This window comes from Martes martes (assembly GCF_963455335.1).
Source record: "Martes martes genome assembly, chromosome: 7".
Classification (NCBI taxonomy): Eukaryota; Metazoa; Chordata; class Mammalia; order Carnivora; family Mustelidae; genus Martes; species Martes martes.
This window is the reverse complement of record NC_137894.1, coordinates 131,167,223-131,191,787: the sequence shown is the minus strand read 5'-3', so window position 1 is coordinate 131,191,787 and position 24,565 is coordinate 131,167,223. Positions and strand designations below refer to the sequence as shown.

At 36.3% G+C, this 24,565-nt stretch overlaps 1 protein-coding gene across 11 annotated transcripts in view; it reads right to left on the bottom strand.

Annotated features, from left to right (window-relative positions):
* The window catches only part of NUMB (NUMB endocytic adaptor protein), a 194,197-nt gene that overhangs the window by 104,329 nt on the left and 65,303 nt on the right, over nt 1-24,565 (bottom strand). For 7 of the 11 annotated variants that reach the window (XM_080809641.1, XM_080809632.1, XM_080809634.1 and 4 more), the window contains exon 3: nt 8,073-8,157. The exons of the other annotated variants lie outside the window; for them this stretch is intronic. The gene's annotated coding sequence lies outside the window, so the exon portion shown is untranslated. The remainder of the gene's footprint in view (nt 1-8,072; nt 8,158-24,565) is intronic. 11 annotated transcript variants of the gene reach the window in all.

Here is a 24,565-nt window from a genome sequence, read left to right as displayed (position 1 = left end):
TTCCTTTCCCTCACAATCCTCTCCCCTTATCCAAGACATTAACACAAGACTTGTAAAACATCATCTTAAATTGGTCGACTGCTCTTCATCTCCATCATCAGAATCACAGTTCAAAACAACTTTGCCTCTTTTTTTTTTTTTTTTAAGATTTTATTTATTTATTTGACAGAGAGAGAGAGATCACAAGTAGGCAGAGAGGTAGGCAGAGAGAGAAGGGGAAGCAGGGTCCCTGCTGAGCAGGGAGCCTGATGTAGGGCTCCATCCTAGGACTCCAAGAACTCGACCCAAGCTGAAGGCAGACGCTTAACCTACGGAGCCACACAGGTGCCCCAACAACTTTGCCTCTTACCTGACTAGTATAAGTCTCCTTCTGATCAACTGTGCACAAAGCAGCCAGTGTAATCTTCAAAAATGTAAAATGGATCATAGCACTGCATAATAGTGCCAAGGTTTTCTAATGCGTCTTCAAATTAAATCCAAACTCTCAGCATCTGAGAAGTCATTATGGCAGAATAATTCACATTGCCCAAGAAAAAGTGGCTGAACTATACCCAGTACACCCCAAATGCTGAGTAAATGTTAGCATATTGAGGTACCACTTCTGCCTGCCTCTCTTACCTTGAGGTGACACTCTCCACAACTATGAGTCTTTCAGTTGAATAAAAGCTCTGCCCCCTTTGGGCTTGCTATTTCCCTACCTGAAATGCTTTCCTCTCAGTGCTTTCAACAACTGCTGTCTTTCACTAGTATATATCAAGTCCCAAGCTAAATATCTTCTCATTGATGAAGTCTTCTTTCTTCCTCTTTCTAAATGCCACTCTCTGTTATTCTGTATTGTACTACTCTTTTTATTTCCTTCACAGTGTCTATATTTTGTAATTATTTTTGTTTCATTGGTTAAACTCTCAAACATCACCAGATGAATAAACACTGATCCAATGAATTCTCTAACTTACTTAATGTAGGAATCATTGGATTCTGTTCTTTCTATCCAAAATGTAGGTTTTTAATTCCTCTTACCAACAAGCTAAAAAAATTGATCACTAATATAAATATGTCACAGCCCATGCTATGATTCATTATATATATACACTTCCCTTAATTGTTAATTAAATAAAACCCTGTGTCCAACAACATATTATGCTAGGTGCTGGAACAACAGGAACCAGAATAAGAAACTAAAGATTATTTCCACTCTTAAGGTCTTTAAGATTTTTTACTTATTTATTTGAAAGAGAGAGCAGAGTAAATAAGAACACGAGTCAGGTGGGGGAGAAGCAGAGGGAGATGTAAGAAGCAGGCTCCCCACTGAGCAAGGAGCCTGCTGTGGGACTCAATCCCAGGACCCTGGTGATCATGACCTAAGCCAAAGTCAGACACTTACCAGGCTGAGCCATCCAGGCACCCCCACCCTTAAGGTCTTGAATGATATAAGCATAGGATGGGAAAGACAAAAAAGAGGAGCATTTCAAGTAGGGGATGGGGTGGGATAAAGAGTCATGATATACATGTAAAAATGTATATTTCACCAAAACTAAGATACTAGAGATTGCAGGATATGTTGTACTAAGAGAAAAATGCTGCCAAAATTAATTATTAGTAATTATTCCTTAATTGTGAAATATCACCAGTAATAAGATGCATACCAATATGAGAGATGGATCCTAGTTTCAGAGATATTAAAGTCTAAGGAAAAGAGGAAGAGGAGAAGAGAGAAGAAGAGAAGGAAAAGAAGCGGGAGGAAAAGGAAGAAAAATGACCAGTTATTAATGTAAAATCAGTCTTCCAAGAATCTCAGTAAGTCTCAGTGATACAGAATATTGGTTATTCACTAAAGTTTGTGATCAGGAAGGGAAGAAAAAGTCCCCCAAAAGAGTGTTCACAGAGCAACTCATACTTTCTTATTGTTTTCATTTGCCTTACATATTTTTGCCTTTCCCTTTATTTTTAGCTTTTCTAAATCATTTTGTACATCTCTTTTATACAGCACAGAGCTGAATCTTGCTTTGTGATCCAAATGAAAATCCTGGGTTTTCTGAAAGGTGTGTTAAATACAACAAAAAGAAATCTTATAAAATCCATGTATTTCCAAACTCCTAATTGACTTGTGGATCACAGGTCATGACTTAAAAAAGCAAGTATAACTAAAAATTATAATAGCAAATTAAAAACCTTAAATACATATAGTTAAAAATAATTAGGGGCGCCTGGGTCGTCCAGTCAGATAAGTGTCTAACTCTTGATTTCAGCTCAGGTCACGATCTCGGGGTCATGGGATTGATCAGACTCTGCACTGAGCACGGAGCCGCCTGGGATTTTCTCTCTCTCTCCCTCTCCCCTCACTCCTGCCTTTGTCCCTCCCCTCTAAAAAGCAGTAATAATAATGAAAATATTCCACTTCAAACCTGATGAACCACTTATAAATGTATAGCTTTAGGGGCACCTGGGTGGTTCAGTGTGTTAAAGCCTCTACCTTCGGCTCAGTTCATAATCTCAGGGTCCTGGGATTGAGCCCCACATCAGGCTCTCTGCTCAGCAGGGAGCCTGCTTCCCCCCTCTCTCTGCCTGCCTCTCTGCCTACCTGTGATCTCTCTCTCTGTCAAATAAGTAAATAAAATCTTTTTAAAAAATGTACAACTTTAAATGCTTACATTAGAGGGGTGCCAGGGTGGCTCAGTTGATAGCTTAGGTCACAATCTCAGGTGATGGGATCAAGCCCTGCATCAGACTCCATGCTCCACATAGAGACTGTTAGTACCTCCCCCCCTACTCCTTCCACTGGCTTGCTCTCTCTCTCTCTCTCAAATGAATAAATAAAATTTTTTAAAAAATGCTTATGTTAGAAAAAAGCCTAATAATTGGTGAGTGAAGCATCTACCTGAAGGAATCAGAAAAAGAAAAGAGAAAACTCCAAGAAATTTGAATAAAATTCCACTTCCAATAACATTTTAGGCTAGATTATTTACCCAATTCTTTATCGAAAACAGTTAAAAGTGATGGATAAAATTTTATTTCAAAAAGTACTGAAGAGCTGACAAGATCATAAAGGAATTACCAGACCAAAATCTATGAGAAGGCAGAAACTCAAAGAGGTAAGTGGCATAACAACATAGTTTTTATCTTGTATACATCTGCCTAACTCACCATGTTAAGCTTTAATTTTTATAATCTCTTAGGAGAGAACAGAAACCAAAGAATAAGACCCACGCCAAATGGAAAATCTAACAAGAGACCCTTTCTCCATAAAGCTGGGATCACCCCCCCTCCCAAAAGTTTCATACTCAGGAAAAAAGTGAACAGGAAAAGTAAGCCCAGTCTACTCCTTCATTACCAAAGGACAAGGAAACTGGTCTTCCTGATGTAGAAGAGAACAAAGGATCCCTAAGAGGCTGTAAAGAAAAGCGGAACCACACATATATTTGCAATCCAAAGTCACCCCATTAGGGTGATCCAAAACTTCAAAGGATAAATTCAGTCACCAAATTGCAGTAAGTACCTTGAGGTATCTGGGGGGAAAAACTAAAGGTATATCCTCTTAAAGCAATGTGTTTCCTTCTTGGGCCTCAAAGAAGAACCACTAATATTTTTTCCAGGGAAAATAAGCAATTCACAGTAAAAGTCTCACACAGGATAAATAAAAAGAAATCTATACCTAGGCACAGCATATGAAACTTCAGAAAAACCAAAAAATAAAGAGTTCAAAAACAGCAAGTTTTGTAAAACAAAACAAAAGAAAAGACAATTATTAGGCAGCTGATTTATCAATAGCAACAATGAAAACCAAGAAAGAGTGGAATTATCTCTTACAATGACTACAAAAATACTGCCAGCCCAAAATTTTATACCTAATGGAATATCTATCAAAAAAAAGTGATAGACAAAAAAAAAAAAAAAAGACATCGATTTCAGACAAAATAGCTGAGAGTTTACTACAGAAAATCTCACTAAAGAGAATTCTAAAGAAAAAAAATCTCCAAAAAGAAAGAAGTGATCCAGATGGAAAAATCTGAAATCCCTGGAGGAATCAAGAGCACACGAAGTTGAAACTGACATCAAATTCAGAGGCTCATGGTCACCATTTTCTGCCTTGTAGACTGAAGAGTAGAAAAGTCAGATGACAACAAGAGGAAAGGAAGACTTAAAGGAAAAAGAAAGAATGAATGTCCTAGTAGCACTACAAGCCCCTGGGTCCAGCTAGTCTCAAAGCCTATTGAAATCCTGTCCTTGGAAAATATGAGATATCCTAATGTTAGATTCTGCTTTTCACTTAAGAAGCGTGTAAAGGAGGGGCACCTGAGTGGCTCAGTGGGTTAAAGCTTCTGCCTTCAGCTCAGGTCATGATCTCAGGGTCCTGGGATCGAGCCCCGCATCGGGCTCTCTGCTCGGCGGGGAGCCTGCTTCCCTCTCTCTCTCTCTCTGCCTGCCTCTCTGCCTATTTGTGATCTCTGTCTGTCAAATAAATAAATTAATAATCTTCAAAAAAAAAAAAAAGAAGTGTGTAAAGGAGAAAAGCCAAAAATTAATGAAAAAGAGAACACGTAACAGAGAAAATCAGAGTCAAGCACTGGTTTTTTATAAAGTTAAGAAAATATATAAACCCTCTAATAAGACTGATGAAGGAAAAGAGAAGTCACAAAAAATATTGGGAATTGTAAGGGCCTATTCAGCCAGAGCAGCCCCACCCCGGTTGAACTGCCATTTTGTTGTAAAACTTAAATTGACCCCCCCCCCCCCCCCCCGAACTTATTTAAAAGCAAGTCCGGGAAACCAGTCCCAGGTAACTGCCCAAATACAAGGGTGGGTCAGGCCAGGTGGAGGTATTCAATCAGTGGGGGTGCATACTGTCTCCTAGCTACCAAGGTGATGGGCTAGTTTCCACGGCTACTGTGGGGTGAACTGTAATTCAATTAGCCACCTGTGTGTGGCCAGGCCCAACCACATGGCCTTTGCTCTATAAAAGTTAGTCTGGAAAGCAGGGAGGGGTCGTCGTCCTCTCTGTAGGGGCGGCCCCAACTGGTCTGTTTGACAGTCGGTTTGATTCTTGATGCTTGGCGCGAAATAAAGCTTTGCTTGACCTTCGCTTTGTTTCAGTCTCACTCCTTTAATCACAGACCCATTATTGGGGTACCCAATTTTGGGGGACCCAACATAATAAAGAGATAAATACTAAGCAGAAATTTAAACGATAAGAAAAGAATGAACAACTTTATGCCAAATATAGACAAAAATGGTGGATTCCTAAAAAAGAAAACTTTTTTTCTAAAAACTGCCCTAACTAGAAACAGAAATTTTAAATAAAAACTATTTAGAAAACTGAATACATACCTCCTCAAAAACTACTAAGCCCACACACTCCCCTCAAAATACTAATCCCAGACAGTTGAACAGAAGTTCAACCAAACTTTCAAGAAACAGATCATTCTAGTCTTATATAAACCCTTAGAGGAGGGAGGGGACAGAACAGAATAGTTCCCAACTCATTCTTTGAGGTGGTATAATCTGAATAACAAAATCAAACAAAAATAACATAAGAAATAAAATTATGGGCCAATATCATCCATGAACTTAGATACAAAAATCCTAAATGAAATACTAATAAACTAAATCCACTTGTATATGAAAAAAGACCATCATATTAAGTTGGGTTCATTCCTGCAATGCAATGGTAATTCAACAATAGAAAAACCTATAAATGTCATTCACCACCTTAACAGAATAAGGAAGGCCAACCATATGATCTTCTCACAAGTATAGAAAAAGTGTCTGATAAAATTTATTACTTGTTCTTCACAAACAAAAAACATCTTAGCCAACTAGCAACAGAAATGTCTTTAACCCACAGAATATCTATCAAAAATCTACACCAAACACTATTCTTAATAGTGAAACATAAGAAGCACTTGCTTCTAAAAATTAACTGCAACATAAGAATGCCCACTATTAACAGCTGTATTGAATATTGTACTGGAAGTCCTAATTAGCACAGTAAGGCAAAAAAAAAAAAAAAAGAGAGAGAGAGAGAGAGAGAGAGAGAGAGATAGAATATGTAACTACTGGAAAGAAAGACACAATCTTCATGCAAAATATTTTAATAAAATAATTTGATAAGACAACTGAATATAGATCTGTATTATATACCAAAAAAGCTTACATCAGCAAACAGAAATGGAAAGGAAAAACAAAAGAGGAAAAATATACTATTTGTAATAGTAACAAGAAATAAGGTATCTAATAATTCAAAGAGACATGAGAGAGATTTACGGAAAAAAAAATAAACTTTACTGGGAGATATTTTAAAATATCTAAATAACTAGAAAGACATACCATGTTCAAGGATAGGAAGACTCAGTATCATGAAATAAAGAGAATTAAATGCATGTGTACATTTAAAGTTACAAAGATCTTTTAAAAAAAAAGTTACAGGGCGCCTGGGTGGCTCAGTGGTTTAAAGCCTCTGCCTTCGGCTCAGGTCATGATCTCAGGGTCCTGGGATCGAGCCCCGCATCGGGCTCCCTGCTTGGCAGGGAGCCTGCTTCCTCCTCTCTCCCTCTCTGCCTGCCTCTCTGCCTACTTGTGATCTCTGTCAAATAAATAAATAAAATCTTAAAAAAAAAAAAAAAAAAAAAAAAAGTTACAGAGATCTTAGGCTCATATACAAGGCAAGTCCCATTTTATTTATTTATTTATTTAAACATTTTATTTATTTACTTGAAAGAGAGACACAGACTGAGCACAAGCAGGGAAAGGGGCAGAGGGAGAGGGACAAGTGGGCTCCCTGCTCATAGGGCTCAATCCCAGGACCCCGAGATCATGACCTGAGCCGAAGTCAGATGCTTAAGTGACTGAGCCACCCAGGTGCCCTATAAGGCAAGTCCCACTTTTAAATTATAGCTTTGAAATATCTGCATAACTTGACTCAAATTACTACCATTTATGAGTATTTTTACAATTGGTATGAACTTCTTAGTCACTAATCACAGATATTTTAACTAAATTGTAGTAACAGTGGATATGGCACTTCAGAATTCTTATAGTCGGAATAAAGAAATATGAGTAAAGAGCATATGATCAGTACACTGCTGAGTTCTAGCTGAATGTGCTGTGGCCCCCTTGGTTCAAAGAACAATCAGTGTGCACATTCAACACAATATAAGTTCTGATAACCATTCATGCAAGTGATGAAATGTTCCTAACATTTTACATAACATGTAAGGTTTTGGTTCTTGGTAATTATATGTGAGCATTGCTGAAGTATCTCCTTAAAAGCCACCTAAAAATGTAAACATTTATTCTGAATATAAATTGCATCTATATGAGACAAAACACATTCATAATACAATGATCATACAGGCCTCAAAAGGTATCTACATGGACCTATGCATAGTCCCTATACATAAAATACACCTCTATGTGAAAGGTCCATAAGCAGTTACCCAGTTTGCTCTACCATAGATCTGAAATTGATCAAATGTATGATTTTCCTTAGGTCTAACTTATTCAAATCTAATTTTGGTTTCTGTGAATTTTGGGCTATCTTATATTGCTGCTTAAACTTTCCTTATTCAACTTTATAACAGAATTAGAAATAATGACCATTTGTTTCACTAACTGCTAGGAGATGATAATACCAGTAGCTAACATTTATTGAATGCTTACTGCATGCCAGGCATTGTTATAAGAGCTTTTGTACACATTAAATAATTTAATCTTCACAACAACTTTACCAGATGGCTCATACTGCTACACCATTTTACAGGTAGGAAAACTGAGGTACAGAAAAAGTTAAGTTACTTTCCCAATGTCACACAAGTAAGTGGAAAAGCTTAGGGATTCACACCCAGGAGTCTGTCTCCAGAGCCCAGACCCTCAATTACTATGTTACACCTCTTTTCACAATATTTAAAAGATACATAAAATTATCATGGACAAATACTCACCATTAAAAAAATTATCAGTAACAGTTAAACAACAGTTAAGCAATATTAATAGCAGTACAACTTATCATAGGTTGATACTTAACAGGTATTTCAAAGTTTCATGGCTATAATTAAGAGTTTTGAAGTTGGACAGACCTGGCTCTGAATCTTGGCTGTGCCCTTTACAAGCTGTGTGACTTTGGACAAGTTTCGTAACTTCACCAAGCCTCAGTTTCCTCATCTGTAAAATGAGAATAATAAACATCTCACAAAATTGTTGTTAGTAACATAATTACTGCTACATCGCACTGATAGAGTAATTCCAAACACAGCACAGGTATTTAAAATACAAAGCGGAGGTCCTCAATTTCCCCCAGAAAACGGGACTTTATTCTAATGATGTAAGAAAGAGGACCACTCCAAGTTACTGTAGAAACTATAAAATCCACACACCAATGTAGAATCACAATCTCCTCTAATTCATACCAAATAATTCCCCTAGATGTAGGTCAAATGCCTAAGAGGTGAAATACTGAATCTTTGAAATATAAAATACTGTATATACACAAAGAAAGAGACAAACAGAATAGACATCATTGTTTGCTGACAACTCCCACAAATTCCATTCCACACATATCCTAACACTGGTAGTAAGTACTCAAGGTGCCCAAAACATGAAAAGTTGTGTCAACAAGGAGTGATACCTAGCAATGGTAGAAAGGAATTTTTATAAGGAAAAAAAAAAAGAAAGACATGTCATCAAAGCAGGGTAGAACTATTGTTACCACCAAGGAATGACTACTCCATTTTAACTAGCATTTCACTGGTCAAACAACTTAAATTGTTACTGTCACTGACTTTAGAATCTCAATTAAATTATTTTATAATTAATAAACACATTTCTATCACTATCTGCATTTACCAATAAATTATCTATAACATTATCTATTTGTTATATGGTTAGGTGTTTATTTAAAGGGTTTTTTTTAATAATACAATATAAAAACCTTTTTTATTTTTTTATTTTTCATTATTACTTTTTTATTTGCAGTCCTGTTTATTGCAATATTATTTACAATAGCCAAGATACAGAAGCAAGCTAAGTGTCATCAACAGATGAATGGATAAGAAAGAGGTGGGGTGTGTTTGTGTGTGTGTGTGTGTGTGTGTGTGTATATATATATGTATGTATATATATATATATATATATACACACATAAACAGAATACTATTCAGCCATAAAAAAGGATGAGATTGTGCCATTTGAGATAACATGGATGGACTCAGAGGGTATTATACTAAGTGAAATAAGTCAGACTGAGAAAAAAAATGCTATATGATTTTACTTATGTGTAATCTAAAAATAAATGAATAAACAAACAAAAACAGAATCAGATCTATAAATCCAGAGAACAAACTGATGGTTGCCAGAGAGGAGGGAGGTAGGGAGTTGAGCAAAATGGGTGAAGGGGAGTGGGAAATAGTCTTTTGGATATTGAATGAATAAATCATGGGACTAAAAGGCACAGCATAAGGAGTATAGTCAATGGTAATATAATAGTGTTGTATGGTGACAGATGGTAGCTACACTTGTGAGCATAGCATAATGTGCTATACTGCACACCTAAAACTAATATAACATTGTGTAGTAACTATACTCAAAATTTTTTAAATCCCAAAAAGTATGAAAAAATACCTTTAAATAACCTTTATTTCATGAATTTCTAGAACAAAGAAAAACTATAAGCAATGTATTTGAATATGCCTCATTATTTTTAGAACCCTGATAAAAATGTTTTTTTTTTTTAAAGGAATGATAGGAATATTTTACCTAGACCCTACAGAATAATTTTGTTAGCAGCTCACTGATACTAATATCAAGGTGAGTTTTTATGAATATCACCAATCTATTAAGAATTATACTAAGTATTAAAATAACTTATTACATAAAATTAAAATGAGTGTGTGTGTCATTGTAGCTCAAAGATTTAATAAAGAACTTCCATTCCCTAAAATATTCCCTTGTAACAAAAATAATTGCAAAAATGCCAACAGACACATGTAAAGATTATCATCATCACTAATCCTCAGGAAATTCAAATCAAAATCACAATGAGATATCACCTCACACCAGGGGTCAGATGGCTAAAATCAACAACACAAGGAAAAGCAAGTGTTGGGTGAGGATGTGGAGAAAAAGGAACCCTTGTACACTGTTGATAGAACTGCAAACTGGTGTAGCCACTGTGTAAAACAGTTACACAGGTTCCTCAAAAAGTTAAAAAAAGAACTACCCTACAATCCAGCAATTGCACTACTGGGTATTTACCCAAAGAACACAAAAACACTAATTCAAAGAAATAGACACTCTTATGTTTAGAGCTGCATTATTTACAATAGCCAAGAGATGGAAGCAGCCCAAGTGCCCACTGACTAATGAACAAAGAAAGATGTGGTACATATATACAGCGGACTATTACTCAGCCATAAAAAAGAATGAAATCTTGCCATCTGCAACAACACGGATAGAGCTGGACAGTATAATGCTAAGTAAAATATAAGTCAGTCAGAGAAGGATAAATACTGTATGATTCTACTCATATGTGGAATTTAAGAAACAAATGAGCAAAGCTGTAAAAGAAAAGACACACACACACACACACACGACTTGTTGCGATGACCACCAAGAGATGTATGGAACTGCTGAATCACTAAATTGTACATATCAAACTAACATTACATTGTATGTTAACTAACTGGAATTTAAATAAAAACTTTCAAAATATAAACAAAAAAATTATAAAAATGGTCTTCAAATTTTCTTTCTTTCTTTCTTTCTTTCTTTCTTTCTTTGACAGAGAGAGAGACATGGCAAGAGATGAAACACAAGCAGGGGAGCAGCAGAGGGAGAGGGGGAAGCAAGCTTCCCACTGAGCAGGGAGCCCGATGTTGGGCTCCATCCCAGGACCCTTGGATCATGACCTGAGCTGAAGGCAGATGCTTAACGACTGGGCCACCAAGGCACCCCTGGTCTTCAAATTTTCTTAATAAATTTGTTAAAGTGTTTGTCTGGAACATGCCAGTCTGATTTTTTAAAAGATTTTATTTATTTATTTGACAGAGACACAGCGAGAGAGGGAATACAAGCAGGGGGAGTGGGAGAGGGAAAAAGCAGACTTACCAATGAGCAGGCAGCCCAAAGTGGCTCAATCCTAGGACCCTGGGATCATGACCTGAGCCAAAAGCAGACACTTAACAAGACTGAACTACCCAGGGGCCCCTGGCAATCTGATTTTTACAAAGCATGCTTTTTAAAGAAAACTTATTGGTTATACAGGAAATGTTTAGGAAGTCCTTTAAAAACCTACTGTACACATGTCGAAGGAAATGAATATAGGACAGTGAGGTGCCCAATGAAGTTACTTGGTCATGACAGAACTCCGAACAAAAACTCAGATCCTTCTGCTCTGTATCTTAACAGTTCGTAATTTCTTGACTTAATCAGCATTTCCTTCACTACTTTACTTCTTTAAGTGACGAGAATAATTTTTGTACTTTTTAAAAATTCTATAAATAAGTAGGGGCGCCTGCTTTCAGCTCAGGTCATGATCTCAGAGTCCTGGGATCAAGCCCCACTTCGGGCTCCCTGCTCAGTGGGAAACCTGCTTCTCCCTCTCCCACTTCCCCTGCATGCATTCCCTCTCTCCCTCTCTCTCTCTGTCAAATAAAACCTTTTTTAAAAATTCTATAAATAACTAGTAAAATCAAGTTGTTCAAAGATGACTGTAACCTGGGAATTTTTAGGTGACTTTTTATCTTTATATAACTTCCAAATACAACTAATTATTTACATTTTACCCCATTTGCTTTGCCATTCTCTCTCTCACACCTTTTTCCCTGAACCATGTCAGTGAGTTGCAGACATTGTACCATTTTAGCACTCCATGTTTCCATGTATCTTTCTAGGAAGACAGATAGATAACCACAGTAGAGCTAACCAAATCAGTATTATATCAATGTTAAAATTTCTGTTACATAATGAGAGTCCATATTCAAATGCCACTGACTGATTTTATGTCCTTTAAAGCTGTTGATTTCCCCAGTCCAGAATCTAATTCAGGATCATGCATTGCATTTAGTGGTAATGTCTCCTTAAGAATCCTATCATAAGGGGCACCTGGGTGGCTCAGTGGGTTAAAGCCTCTGCCTTTGGCTCAGGTCATGATTCCAGGGTTCTGGGATCAATCGGGCTCTCTCACTGCCTGCCTCTCTGCCTACTTGTTATCTCTGTCTGTCAAATAAATAAATAAAATCTTAAAAAAAAAAAAGAATCCTATCATAAGGAACAGTTCTTCAGTCTATGCCTTTTAAGACTAAGATTTTTAAAGAACACAGATCAACTATTTTGTAGAACATCCTTCAACTTACGTTTGTTTGATGATCTCTCATTTTTAAATTCAAGTTATGCATTTTTTACAGGAATGTCACAAAGTAACATTGGTCCTTCGCACACCTATCAAAAGCTACAAGAGTTTAGTGTGCTCTATTATCAGTGATGTTAACTTTGATTACTTGGTTAAAGGTATCCCGACAAATTTTTCCACTGTAAAGTTACTGTTTTCTCTTTGTAATAAGCTACTATTTTGTAAATTATCTTGAGGCTATGTAAATATCATACTCCTCATCAAATTTTCACCCAATAGTTTGGTACCTGCAAATTATTCTTGTGTGAAAGTACTTTTAAATCATTCTGAAGTGGTCATTTTCTAATTCCAAGAGTTCTACATTTATTTGCAATTTTAAGGAAGAACTTTCCCTTCTCCCCCATTAAGTTATTTACTCGATCTTAAAATAGATAGAAAATAGTAAAGAAAGAAAGAAAATAGTTTTAAAATTGTCAATTTATACCAACAAAAAACCTGCCTACAAACTAGGGTTATTTGTTTATAGTTCTTTTTATCTTGAGTCTGAAAATATATACTATGCCCCAAAGTTACCTGAGTTATCTTCAGTGTGGTTACATTATTCGTTTGAAACACACGTTCATTTGTTTTCTCTTTATATTTTAGATTTTATCTTCACCTTTATTGTATTTTCCACTTTTAAGTATCTACAACATCAGCATGATAATGTTCTCTGATGTTCTAAACTGATGGTATATACACTGCTACCAGCCATTCTCTCTCAACCAGAGCTTGTAATAATAGAGCTTGACAGTTTGGGAAGTATATTTCCCATAAGAAATGAGCCCTTCTGTGGCCAACTCCAGGTATCCATCATCACCCACTCAGACCCAGCTGGTTTCTGGGAATTATTGTTTCTATATATATTTTCTATATATATATTTATATATATATATAGATATATATATATCTATATATATTTTTTTCTATATATTTTCTATATATATATTTCTATATATATTTTCTATATATATATATATTTATTTATATATATATAAATAAAATGGGTGAACCCTACTCCAGCAATCTTACACAGATCACTACCTGTAAAATAGTTTTCAAACTGTGATACTTACAGAGATTCCACAGAGTAGAAGAGGACAGGAGCCAATGGACAGAACTCTAAGTCCCCGTCCTGGCTTCACTTAGAGCTGCTGTGCTTGTATTGGTGTAATATATTGAGCTTCAGCCCGAGATTTTGCTCATTCACCTCACTTAGCAAATATTTACTGAGTATCTATGCTGTCCCGGGCAATGCTCTAGGTGCTTCAGTGAAAAAAGCTTTTGTGGACTTTAGTTCTAATAAGTAAATTATATCACTAGTTAAAAGGTAAAAGTTACGGGAAAAATTTCAGTAAGATAAAGACATTAAATATCAGGAAGGGGGAAAAGGAACATAGTTCCCACTATTAGGGTGTTCAGTTTAGGTCTGAGAAAGGAAACCTTTCTTTTATATAAATAATTCTTTAAGTCTGAAAGTCACTAGAAGAGAAGAAGAGCAGCCCAATTTTCCACTCAGCATTAACCCTTTGTCTACAGGTCAGGGACAGGCCATCAGAAAGAAAGACATGAAACTTTTCCCCTCCTTCTTTCTCAGGACCTTATGCCAAAATCCAGGAATGTTTTGGCTGGTTTCCTCAACCCAGCTCCTCTACTTTGTAAATAACTGAATATTTCTCCTAGACTCTGACAAACTCAGAAATACTAAATTTTAATTTTTCTTCTAACTAATTTGCTGGGAAATGGTATAGGCAGTATCAAGGCTGGTAACCACTCTTTTAGACCCTTAAACTACATTAACTTTTTTCCTATCCAAATCACACTATCACTCCTGAGTTTACAATCCAAAACAGACTAAGAAACTAATCTTTCTCAGTTGTGCTAAGTCATATCACGCACATCATAAACAACTGAATCTAAGTCTGAGTCTAAGTGCAGAACTGTATAATAGTCACAGGTAACATTTAATCAGCTCTTACTAAATGCCAGCTATTGTTTTATGAGACTTAACATGTCTAACTTACTTTACACTTCATAACAACCCTATGTGATAAGTAACACCATTACCCTCATTTTATAGATGAAGAATCCAAGGCATGGACAGGGTAAATAATTGGCTCAAGATTACACAGTGTACAAATGGGAAAGCTGGGATTATAACTCAGATAGTTTGTGCCATTACCTGTGCACATTAAATTGATTCTCAAAATATCTTTATATAATGTGCTTTATTTTTTTTAGGAGTTTTTTTTTTAATTAAATTTTTTACTTATTTTCAGCATAACAGTATTCATTGTTTTTTCACCACACCCAGTGCTCCATGCAATCTGTGCCCTCCCTAATACCCACCACCTGGTTCCCCCACCCTCCCACCCCGCCCCTTCAAAACCCTCAGGTTGTTTTTCAGAGTCCATAGTCTCTCATGGTTCACCTCCCCTTCCAATTTCCCTCAACTCCCTTCTCCTCTCCATCTACCCTTGTCCTCTATATTATTTGTTATGCTCCACCAATAAGTGAAACCATATGATACTTGACTTTCTCTGTTTGACTTATTTCACTCAGCATAATCTCTTCCAGTCCTGTCCATGTTGCTACAAAAGTCGGGTATTCGTCCTTTCTGATGGAGGCATAATACTCCATAGTGTATATGGACCACATCTTCCTTATCCATTCATCCGTTGAAGGGCATCTTGGTTCTTTCCACAGTTTGGCGACCGTGGCCATTGCTGCTATAAACATTGGGGTACAGATGGCCCTTCTTTTCACTACATCTGTATCTTTGGGGTAAATACCGAGCAGTGCAATTGCAGGGTCATAGGGAAGATCTATTTTTAATTTCCTGAGGAATCTCCACACTGTTCTCCAAAGTGGCTGCACCAGTTCGCATTCCCACCAACAGTGTAAGAGGGTTCCCCTTTCTCCACATCCTCTCCAACACACGTTGTTTCCTGTCTTGCTAATTGTGGCCATTCTAACTGGTGTAAGGTGGTATCTCAATGTGGTTTTGATTTGAATCTCCCTGATGGCTAGTGATGATGAACATTTTTTCATATGTCTGGTAGCCATTTGTATGTCTTCATTGGAGAAGTGTCTGTTCATATCTTCTGCCCATTTTTTAATATGATTATCTGTTTTGTGTGTGTTGAGTTTGAGGAGTTCTTTATAGATCCTGGATATCAACAGTCATCAAAACAAAGAGGCAACCCACAGAATGGGAGAAGATATAATGTGCTTTAAATTCTACATCATAGATTTAGCCAATTTGGCCCATACAGGAAAAAAATTGTTTTTCAATTCTGTCATCCGACATATACACTATTTTTCAAAGCTTTAACTGAATATTTGATCAGCATGTTATGAGGGAACCAATTATTAATAGAAATGTGATGAAAAATATTAGCAAACTGAACCCGACAATGTATAAAATAAAATTATACACCACAACCAAGTGGGATTTATCTCAGGTATGCAAGGCTGATTCAACATACAAAAATCACTTAATGTAATTATCACATTAACAAGTTAAAAAAGAAAAATCACATGATCATATCAATAGATACAGAAAAAGCATCTGACATATCCAAATTCATCCATGATAAAAACTCTTCAGCAAATTAGGAATACAGGGGAATTTCTCAATCCACAAAAACCTACAGCTCACAGCGTACTGAATGGTGAGAACCTAGAAGACCTCCTGGTAAGATCAAGAATGCGGCAAAGATGTCTCCTCTTACCACTCCTTTTTAACATTATATTGGAAGCCCAGGCTAATGAAAAAAGACAAAAAAAGGAAATAAAATGTATACATACTAGGAAGGAAGAAATAAAACTGTCTTTGTTCACAGATGACATGATCATATAAGCAGAAAATCCAAAAGAATAAAAAAAAAAAGAACTTATGGAACTAATAAGCAATTACAGCAAAGCTGCAGCATACAAGGTTAATACACAAAAGTCAATCAATCTCCTATAAACCAGCAATGAACAAGTAGAATCTGAAATTTAAAACAACAAATTTAGGGGCACCTGGGTGGCTCAGTGGGTTAAGCCTCTGCCTTCGGCTCAGGTCATGATCTCAGGGTCCTGGGATCGAGCCCCGCATTGGGCTCTCTGCTCAGCGGGGAGCCTGCTTCCTCCCCCCTCTCTCTGTGCCTGCCTCTCTGCCTACTTGTGACCTCTCTCTCAAATAAATGAATAAAATCTTTAAAAAAAAATTTATATGAATACTTTAAAAAATTAAACACTTAGATACAATTTAGGGCAACTTAACAAAATATGTGTATATATATATATATGTATATATATGGAAAACTATAAAACTCTGATGAACAAAATTAAAGATAAACTAAATTAATGAAAAATATTCCATGCTTATGGATGGGAAGATTGTCAATATATCGATTCTTCCTTACCTGAGCTATAAATTCAATACAATTCCAATCAAAATCCCAGCAATTTATTTTATGGATATGATAAACTCATTAAAAATTTAAAGCCTGTGTCAACCCTGCTCAAATAAAAATATTTAAAAGTAATAAAAATAAAATTTAAAGCCCACATAAATACAGCTAACTGATCTTTCATATAAAACAGAAAGGTGATACAATGGTGAAAATACAGTCTTTTTTAACAAATGGTACTAGAACTAGAAAAAAAAAAAGAATTTAGAAATAGACTTTACACCCTTCTCCAAAAATTAACTCAGATCACCTAACTATAAAATGCAAAACTACGAAATTACTAGAAAAAACAGGAAGAAACCTAGATAACTTAGGGCATAATAATGACTTTTTAAATGCAAGACCAAAAGGATGATCTGTGAAAGAAATAACTGAGGAGCTGGACTTCCTTAAAATTAAAAACTGCTCAGCATAAGGCACTGTCAAGAGAATGAGAACACAAGCCACAGAATGGAAGAAAATATTTGCAAAAGACACATCTGATAAAGGTCTATTATCCAAATATACAAAGAACTCCTAACACTTAGGAATAAGAAAACAACTTGATTTAAAAGTGTGGTAAAAGACTTGACAGATATCTCAACAAAGATATACAGGTGGCAAATCAAGATATAAAAAGATGTTCAACATCATATGTCATTCAGGAACCACAAATCACAATAAGATACTACTACACACCTATTATTAGAATGCCCAAAATCCAGAACACTGACAACATCAAATTCTGGCAAGGATGTGGAGCAACAGTAACTTTCACTTTTTCTTGATGGGAAGGCAAAATGGTACTACCACTCTGAAGGACAGTTGGCCAGTTCCTTAAAAACTAAACATACTCTTACCATATGATCCAGCAATCTTCTTCCCTGGTATTTATCCAAAGGAGCTGAATACTTGCATCCACAGAAAACCTGCACATGGTTATTTGTATCAGCTTAATTTACAACTGCCAAAACTTGAAAGCAACCAAGAAGTCCTTCAGTAGGTAAATGAATAAACTGTGATACATCTAGAGAATGGAATAATATTCAGCACTAAAAAGAAAAGAGCTACCAAACCAAGAAAAGACACGTGGAAAACTTTAAGAGAAAAGGCTATATATTGTATAATTCCCACTCTATGGCATTCTGGAAAAAGCAAAACTTTGGAGACAGTAAAAAGATTGCCAGTGGTTGGTTGCCAAAGGCTAGAGGGTTTTGAAAGACATACAGACAGAACACAGATTTTAGGACATTGAAACTATTCTGTGTAATATTGTTATGTTAGCTAGAGGTCATCATATATTTGTCAAAACTTACAGAATATGTAACACAAAGAGTGAACCCTAACAAAAACTGTGGGATTTGGGTATTAATGATATGTCACCATAAGTTCATTGACTGTAACAAATGTATCACTCCAGTGGCCTATGTTAATAGTCAGGGAGGTTGTGCATATGTGGGGGCAGAGGGAATATGTACTCTGTACTTTCTGCTTAATTTTGCTGTAATGCAGAAATGCTTTTAAAAGTAGTTAAAAAGAAAAAGTGGTCAGATCCAAAGAAGTAGTTATAATAGGCCAAAAAAAACTTCTCTTCAGGATCAAGTAGGTAATGGAATCATATGTTTGCCCTTTATATACTGCATATTACCCTGTTATTAACTCACCTACCTGAAGTATCAAACAGCCCACATTTCTAAATCTTACCCAAAAAATGTCTCAAAAGACCTACTGCCTACCAGACAAAATGGCGCCCATTTCAGGTGCCAAGCTCAGTGTGGTGTCTGCTTAAGATTCTCTCTCCCTCTGCCACCCATACCCCCTGCTCTTTCTCTCTAAAATACATACATACATACATACATACATACATAAATAAATGTTTAAAAAAAAAACATTGTGATTTGAACCAGAAAACATGTGTTCATTTATTCAACAAATTATGTATGGAGAAGCAATTATAAGACAGATACTCTTCTAGACTATGGAGATAAGACTGAGAACGAACAGAAGTCTCTACCCTCCTGTTGGTGTATTTTGTTTGGGGAGCTGAAAAAACAATAAAGAAACAAATATATACTATGTTTTATATGAAGAAAATTGGGGTAACAGGAAGGAAAGTGATGGGGTAGGTGAAAAAGAAGACACATTCTTTTAAATAAAGAGGTAATTCCCTCTTTGCTATTTAGGTCATATTTGAGCAGACAGATCTGTATTAGGTAGTGACAGGGAAAACCCAAGTAGACAGGTGGAAGAAAGGACTCTGGGTCAAAGGAACACCAAGTGCACAAGTCCTGAGGCAGAACTATACCTAGTGTGTCAGAGGAATAGAAAGTCAATGATGAAGCTATAGCTTCCTAAGTAAAGGGAGAATAAGAAAAGAGGTCAGAAAGGAAGCCAACTGCTTCATATGGTTTCACAAGATATTGTGAGGAAAGAAATCAGGAGTGTGGTTGTTTAGCTTGATAAAATGTAAATGTTTAGGGTGGCTGGGTAGCCTGGGTGGCTCAGTCGTTAAGTGTCTGCCTTCCGCTCTGGTCATGATCCCAGGGTCCTGGGATGGAGCCCTCCATCGGGCTCCCAGCTCAGTGGGGAGCCTGTTTCTCCCTCAGCCTCTCCCTCTGGCTTGTAATCCCTCTCTCGCCATCTCTCCCCCTGTCAAATAAATAAATAAAATATTTAAAATAAATAAATAAAAATAAAATGTAAGCATTTATGAATGAGATAGTGATATATCAAATTTACTTTTGAAAACAGCTAGCTCCAAGTCTATCATACATTACATTCATCTTTAAATAGTCCTAATATTCAAGTCTGGAAGTAGTAACTCCACTGCTTTTTCAGTTCTTATATCATTTACTGCCCTTTACATATTATAACTATTGATATATGTCATGTCCTATAGAATTTAGGCAACTTGAAAGCAGAATTCATGGTTTATAGTTGTTTAATAGTAAAAAAGAGCCACCATTTATTGAGCAAATTTATCAGTTAGCTCATTTAATCCTTCTATTGTCACTTCCATTAGTATTTAGCACATGAGAAAATTTGGGTTCAGAAATATTAAATAACTGATGCAAAATTATATAGCTAATTAGTAGGGTAACATTTTAACTCAGGTTTGTCTGACTCTAGAGCCAATGTTCCATGTTGTCTTTAATCAACATCAGTATCTCATTTAGAACCTTGTTTGCAAAAGACACCTAATATATTTGTACTGCATAAATAACTAAAATAAATAATTCTGTCTAGGGACAGAGGATGAATTAGAGTCAAACAAGTGATCACGTCAGAATAGAAAAAAATGGGGAAAAAACATTTAAAAATACTTAATAAGGCTTATAAAGAGCTCGGTATAATTTTGTGCTTGCCTATCAGTCCAAGTACACTCGCCTTCTTCGATACCTTAAACCCACTATGCCCTTTTTCATCTTAAAGTCTCTTTAATCCATAGTTTAAACATCTTACTTTTTCCTAAGTTAATTCTACTCATCCTTCACAGCTCTGCTCAAATATCATTCCTCCTAGTAACTGTCCTTGACCACCACCTCCCTCACCTGAACTAAATCTCTATAATAAGCAGGTAACAACCTGTACTTCTCTTTTACGGTTTAACACAATATAAATAAAGGTGTAGTTAATACCTCTCTTCTCTGCAAGAATAAAAGCTACATGAGGGCAGGATCCTCAACTGTCAAATTCATTGTTCAAGTTCATGCCCTCTTGTCAAGTTCAAGTTCATGCCCTCTTTTGCAATGATCAATGTATGTTTAAAATTGTTTATAATATTGTTTTATTATTATAAGTTATTTAATACATTACTTAATAATAGACATTCATTACAAATTATTATACAGTGAATTGTATCTGACCAATTCTCCTGGCAAGAAAAACTACAAAAATGGGATTTAAAAACAAAAAATAAAAACACAGAAAGCAGGCAGGATGTTAGAAGCCAAAACACCAAAGAAAAAGGAGATGCAGAGTTAAGCCTGCCGTTCTCCATTACTTTTTCCTCTTGAGGCAACTAGCTACTTACTAGACCTGTTGGCAGTCTCACAGGGTTGCAAAGACAGAAATTAAAGCTCAGGGCTTATAAAGACAGCAGGATTTGAGGGGTTGAAATTCCACAGAAAAGGCAACCACAGAAAAATGAGGCTGGACATTCTGTACTGCATTTGCCCTTAGGGTATTTGTTGAATCCTAACCTGTGCAGGGAGCAAGAGGCCAAAAAAAGGAAAAGAAGCCTATTTTAAAGCAAAAAAAGGTAAGCAGAACTTTGGGCAGGCTCACAGTGTTGGGAAAAAAAAAAATTATACTTCAGAGCCTGCCAAGAAGGACAAGCTCTGGCAAATACCCCAGGATTCCATTTGATACCTCTGAAGGACAAAACTCTCAGAGTAAGGGGAAAGTGGACTTAAAGCAGCCCTTAGGAGGTCTAAAACAAAGCCTCAAGTCATCTCAAGCCTGTACTGAATCAAGGTCATTTGCTCCTACTTTTAACCACCACTACAAGGAAATTAAATCCTCTATAGAGAACAATATCATCATCAAGACCCTCTATCATTTTTAATATACACTGTCTGATATTCATTTTAAAAATATCAGGAACGCCAGGAGAAGGACCAAATGACTGAAAGCCAAGAGAAAACCAAAAGGGGATCCAGATAATTCAGTTATCAGACACAGACATTAAAATAACTGTGATTAGGGGCACCTGGGTGGTTCAGTTGGTTAAGTATCTGCCTTCAGCTTGGGTCATGATCTCCACATCAAGCCCCCTGCTCATCGGGGAGTCTTTTGCCCTCTCCCTTTGCCTGCCCCCCCAAACAGCTCTCTCTCAAATAAATGGATAAAAGCATTAAAAAATAAATAAAGTGATTAAAATGTTTGAGAAAATAGATGACAAGATGAGAATTTCACCAGACAACAGAAACCTATAAAAACAAAAAATAATTGAAATTTTAGAACTAAAAAAATATATAAATATAAAATTAATAAAAAAACAGATGCTTGTAACAGCAGATTAAACACTAAACTAGAAAACAGTCAGTAGGGGTGCCTGGGTGGCTCAGTTGGTTAAGCGTCTGCCTTCGGCTCAGGTCATGATCCCAGGGCCCTGCAATCAGGCCCCAGGTTGGGTTGTCTGTTCTATGGGGAGCCTGCTTCTCCCCCTGCCTGCCGTTCCTCCTGCTTGTGCACACTTGCTCTCTCTCTCTCTCTTTGTCAAATAAATAAAATGTTAAAAAAGAAAAACCTTAATGGAAAACAGTCAATAGAAAATACCCACATGAAGGACAAAAACAAAAACAAAAAGATAGAAAATAGAGAAAAGCACACCAGAGACACACAGGATGCAGAGAAAGATATAAAATACAGCTCTCCTGAATCCCAGCAGGAGTGAGTGAAAAAGTGGGATAGAAACAATATTTTATTTTTTAAGTTATTTTTATTAATATATAATGTATTATTTGCCCCAGGGATACAGGTCTATGAATCATCATGCTTACACATTTCACAGCACTCACCATAGCACATACCTTCCCCAATGTCCATAATCCAACCACCCTCTCCCTAAGTCCCCACCCCCAGCAACCCTCAGTTTCTTTTGTGAGATTAAGAGTCTTTTATGGTTTGTCTCCGTCCTGATCCCATCTTGTTTCATTTTTTCCTTTCAGAAAAAATATTTTAAATATATTCCAAACATAATGAAAGATATCAAGCTACAGATTCAAAAGGGTCTATGGAATTCAAGGAACTTAAACACAAAGAAAATCACCTAGAAGAATTATTTAAAACTGATGAAAACCAAAGATGCTGCTTCTCTAATAACAACAACAACAAAGGAATCAGAAGACAATGGGATATACTGATTGACTGATCTATTGATTTTATTTTTTCAGTGTTCCAAGATTCATTGTTTATGTACCAATGTGATATATTTAAAATGCTGTAAGAAAATAACTGCCAAGCGGAAATTCTATGCCCAATAAAAATATCCTTCAGAAAGCTTCCAAATTCATTCTATGAAGCCAGCATTACTCTGATACCAAAACCAGATAAAGGCACTACAAAAAAAGAAAACTACAGGCCAATGTCTCTCATGAACACAGACCCAATATACTTCAACAAAGTATTAGCAAATCTAATGACACCATGAAAAAAATCCAACCAAATCCAACAATACATGAAAAAAAAAATCATTCACCATGATCAAGTGAGATTCATCCCTGGGATGCAGGAGTGCTTCAATATCCACAAATCAAACAACATGATACTTCACATCAACAAGAGAAAGCGTAAAAAAAAAAAAACCACGATCATTTCAATAGATGCAGAAAAAGCATTTGACAAAGCACAACATCCATTCATGACAAAAACCCTCTATAAAGCAGGTTTAGAGGGAACACACCTCAGTATATAAGAGGCCGTATATGCTAAAACCCAGATCTGGCATCATACTCTATGGTGAAAAACTGAGAGCTTTTCCCATAAGATCAGGAACAACACAAGGATGTCCACTCTCACCACTTTTATTCAACACAGTATTGGAAGTACCAGCCACAACAACGAGCCAAGAAGAAGAAATAAAAGGCATCCACATTGGTAAGGAAGAAGTAAAACTTTCACTCTTTGCAGATGACGTGATTCTATGTATAGAAAACCATAAAGATTCCACCAAAAAACTACTAGAACAGATAAACGAATTCAGTAAGGTAATGGAATACAAAATCAATATACAGAAGGTGTTTGCATATCTATACACAATTAATGAAGCAGCAGAAAGAGAAATTAAGAAAACAGTCCCATTTAGAATTATTCCAAAAATAATAAAATACCTAGGAATAAGTTAACCAAGGAGGTGAAAGACCAGTACTCTGAAAACTTTTAATACACTGATGAAAGAAACTGAAGATGTCACAATGCAATGGAAAGATATTCCATGCTCATGCATTAGAAGAACAAATATTGTTAAAATGGCCATATTACCTGGGGTATCTGGCTGGCTCACTCAGTAGAGCATGCAATTCTTGATCTCAGGGTTCTGAGTTGGAGCTCCACTGTTGGGTGTAGAGATTACATGAAAGTAAAATTTTAAAGAAAAATGGCCATACTACTCAAAGCAACCTACAGGTTTGATGCAATCCCTATCAAAATACCAACAGCATTTTTCACAGAACTAGAACAAATAATCCTAAAATTTGTATGGAACCACAAAAGACCCAGAACAGCCAAAGAAATCTTGAAGAGGAAGAACAAAACTGGAGGAATCACAATTCTGGACTTCAAGTTATATTAAAAAGCTGTGGTAATCAAAACAGTATGGTATTGGCACACAAGACGACACATAGATCAATACAACAGAACAGAAAACCCAGAAATAAATCCACAACTATATGACCAAATAATCTTTGACAAAACAGGAACATCCAAAGGGAAGGACAGTCTCTTCAACAAATGGCACTGGGAAAACTGTACAGCTACAAGCAAAAGAATGAAACTGGACCACTTTTTCACACCATACACAAAAATAAACTCAAAATGGATTAAGGACCTAATGAGACACCTGAAACCATAAAAATCCTAGAAGAGAACACAGGCAGCAATTTCTCTGACATTGGATGTAGCAACATTTTTTTTATACGTCTCCTGAGCCAAGGGAAACAAAGGCAAAAATAAACTATTGGGGGGTGCTTGGGTGGCTCAGTCAGTTAAGCACCTGCCTCCCACTCAGGTCATGATCCCAGGGTCC